The sequence below is a fragment of the Chrysochloris asiatica genome, unplaced genomic scaffold (assembly GCF_000296735.1).
Source record: "Chrysochloris asiatica unplaced genomic scaffold, ChrAsi1.0 scaffold00241, whole genome shotgun sequence".
NCBI lineage: Eukaryota > Metazoa > Chordata > Mammalia > Afrosoricida > Chrysochloridae > Chrysochloris > Chrysochloris asiatica.
Genome location: NW_006408759.1, coordinates 1579464 through 1583388, shown reverse-complemented (window position 1 = coordinate 1583388; position 3925 = coordinate 1579464). Strand labels below are relative to the sequence as shown.

Sequence of the window (3925 nt, the reverse complement as noted above, 5' to 3'; positions counted from 1 at the left end):
AGAGCCACTGTGCTCCCCATTTCTTGTTATAAGCCTTGTAATATTATTTAATTTTACCTTATTAATGGTGTAACTGTAGATAACAATTACAATAAATGTTAATAATATAAGAGGTAAAATCCATCACTTTACAGTCTATTCCAACTCACAGCAACCCACTAACATAGAGCAGGACTGCCCCACAGCGTTTTCCAGACTGTAAGCTTTACAGAAACAGACAGCCACATCTTTTTCCTCAGAGTGGCTGGTGGGTTTGAACCACCGGCCTTTCAGCTAGCAGCCTAGCATTTACCCTTCATGTTGTCAGGGCTCCTTTGAGAGCGTCAACATGTAAAATTAAATCTGTCAAATAACATTTCCGTTAATGAATCTATCAGACCTTGTTTTGAAAATAACATTTGCTGGAGTGAAACCTGGATAGAATATATGAAAAAAAATAACATTTCACCAATTTCTATAATCTGGGTCTCATTCTTAGGCCCTCTCCTATCTTGCCCTTCCTTATTTGATTCCATTTCCTCACCCATTTAATCTATACCTACATCTTCAATTACTCTCAGTAAACTGGTAACTCCTAAATTCCAACTTCAGCTCAGATCTAGAATCGAGTCTGAACTTTGTCACAAACTAGAGAGTGAACTTGAGGGAGCCGCTTCTCTTCGTTGGCCCTCAGTTTCCGGTCTGTGAAATGAAGTCTTTGGACTAAGAGATTTCTTAGGCCTCCATCAGGTGTGAACAGACACGTGTGTGTGGGCAAAGTTGTGGAAGTACCCTTTCTGAAATGTAGATATGGGTGCGAAGGGGGTTCATTGAACATTTATGCTGGTGTTGTTGATTTTTGTTAAGTGCCATAGAGTCTTCTAGGCTAAACATACATGTCTGGATATTCTAGACCACCAAGTCCTAATTTCTCCACTGATTTATGCCCTAGGGCTGGGGATCTAATGCTTAAGCATTTGAAACTGCTGCCCTCTACTGGACAGAAGTAACCAGAGCCAGGAAGGCTGCACAGGCCTCAATTAACCAGTGCCAGCCGGAATCAAGCCCCCTCAGAAAATACGTTAAAAATCAAATCATTAAAAACTTGCTTAAGCAAATACAATCTGCTCCAGGGCTTCCGATATTACTTCATCAACACCCACCTCCCGCAGTGCAGATTTGGGGCCAAGGACTGGCGCCAAGCATTCCAGAGGACTGCAGACACCTCCAGAAACAAATCTCCCAGTGTTTTGTTGGACTGCCAGGGAAATTTGGATACCAGGATCAAAAGGTGGGACAAAAATAGATTTGTACTAACAAATCCTGGTTTAGTGCTGTAGAATAAGCACTGGACTGCTAACCGCAAGGGTAACCATTCAAACCCACCAGTCATTTCCCTATATAAGGTCGCTATGAATTGGAACCAAGGTGGAGAGTCAGAGAAAAAAAGGAAGACCCCCCAACGAGATGAATTAGCCAAGTGGCAGCATCGATGAACTCAAGCATGGCAAGAGTAGTGAGGTTGGCCCAAGATCGGGTAGTGTTTCGTTCTGCTGTGCATAAGGTCGCTATGAGTCGGTACTGACTCGATGGCACCTAACAACAACAGATAGCCCTTGGATAAGTCTGTCTCTCTGATTGAGGACAGATCAATAAGCAAAGCAGTCCACCTTGCAATTTAAGAGCTTTCAAGTTTCACTTGCAACCCAAAGCACATCCCCAGATATAAGTTATCTTGCTTTTCCAACAGCTCAATAAATGGGGTTGAATAGAATTCCATGCTCTCAAACCTTCTCCTCTGCTGACACTGTCTCCCAGATGCCAAGTTCAACCTGCCAAGTACACTTCCCTTCAGTATGTCTTTTATGGGCTTTGGACATTTGCTGAGAATATAAGAAAGAGAGGGAAAAGAGGATGAGAAAAACTTTTTCACAAAACAGTTATCATTGTTAGGTGCCATTGGGTTGATTTCAACTCATAGTGACCTCATGTGTTACAAAGTAGAACTGCACCATTGAGCTTTCTAGGCTGCAGTCTTTACAGAAGCATTGCACCTGTCTTTTCTTCTACAGAGTGGCTGAATCAATCAGAGTACAACTGTGCTCCACAGGGCTTTCAATGGCTGGAAACAGACCACCAGGTCTTTCTTCTGGGTGGGCTCAAACTTCCTACTTTTCTATTTGCAGCTGAACTTGTGAACTGTATGCAACACCCAAGGACTCTACTCTGCCATCTACTAGTTATGAAATCGTAGGTAAGTTATTTAAACTCTCCCTTTGACCAATGAAAGGAACCCTGGTGGTAGAGTGGATTAAGTTCTGGACTGCTTCCCCACCAGCTGCTCTAAGGGAAAAAGATGAGACTGTCTGCACCTATAATGATTTCATCCTGGAAGCCCTAGTCAACAGTTCTCCTCTCCTACATGATCACTGTGTCAGAATCAACTTCATGACAGTGGGTTTAGTTTGGGTTTTGATCAATTAATTCTTTTTTAAAATGTATTTAAAACTTCAAGATGCATGGACGAATAAGTTATCTCGTTTTCTTTTCAACTGAGGTATAACATCAAATTGTAAAATGAACAAATCTAAAATGCTAAGTCCAATAAATTTTCACAAATGTGTACACATCCATAACCACTACTCTTGACAAAATAGAGAATATTTTTAGCACTCAGCAGGCTCCCTTTAGACCCTAATTCCATAAATACCAACAACGACAACAACAAGAAATTATTATTCTGATCTCTTTCACCTAGATTAACTTTGCTAGTTCTTGATCATCATATGCAAGGAATCATCAAAAAGTTCATGGAACTCTCTTCCACTGAGGACCTGGGACTCTGTAATTAGATTATGCATGGACTGTCAAAAGAACAAACAAATCTGTGTTGGAAGAAGTACAGCCAGAGTGTTCCTTTGATGCCAGGATGGCCAGACTTCATCTGTCATACTTTGGACATAGTATCTGGAGGGATCAATCCCTAGAGAAGGACATCATGCTAGCTTAAACCTACCAAAGAAAACTGCTGCATCTTAGATGAGAGATTTGGCAGTTATTGCCCAACTGTGTATGGCATTGCGGGTTTCCCGTCTAAGTACCAAACCATTGTGGACAAGGATCTGAAGGCTTTGGAAGATATTATATCATGCAGAAAACAAAACATCAGAAGTCAAAGAACTGATCAAAACAATCCATGTCCAACAAGACCAAATATGATACAGGGTGCTACTCAGAACTCCAAGAGAATGTTAGAAGAAATTATGAAATATGACATTTTGATTCTAACACATGAATCAAGTATTCGATTTTTGCAGGACATATATAATTTAAAAGATTTTCAACCTGAAACAGATGGTAGTCCAGCTTGAAGAGAAATGTCAGGAACCTTGCAAAGACACAGTACAAATGTATGAGGTAACTGGGAAAGATTAAGACATTGAAAACAAAGGAGCCAAAGAAAGTGGGCTTTACTTCATCAAGTCTGCAAGAGCTAAGCAGCAGTTCTTAGTCTACTGTGAAATTGATTCATCTGGAAATGGGTGGACTGTGCTTCAAAAGAGACTTGATGGTAGTTTGGATTTCAAGAAAAAATGGATTCGATATAAAGAAGGGTTTGGACATCGGTCTTCTACTGGCACCACAGAGTTTTGGCTGAGAAATGAGGAGATTCATTTGGTAAGTACACACTCAGTAATTCCATATGCATTAAGACTGGAGCTAGAAGACTGGAGTGGCAGAACCAGTACTGCAGACTACGCCATGTTCAAGGTGGGACCTGAAGCCGACAAATATCACCTGACATATGCATACTTCATTGGTGGAGATGTCGGAGATGCCTTTGATGGCTATGATTTGGGTGATGATCCCAGCGACACGTTTTTCACATCCCACAATGTCCCAGTTCAGTACCTGGGACAACGATAATGATAAATTTGAAGGCAAT

General features: G+C 41.1%; 1 pseudogene; it reads left to right on the top strand.

Moving 5' to 3' along the window:
• The window catches only part of LOC102821233, a 20324-nt pseudogene that overhangs the window by 5104 nt on the left and 11295 nt on the right, over positions 1-3925 (top strand).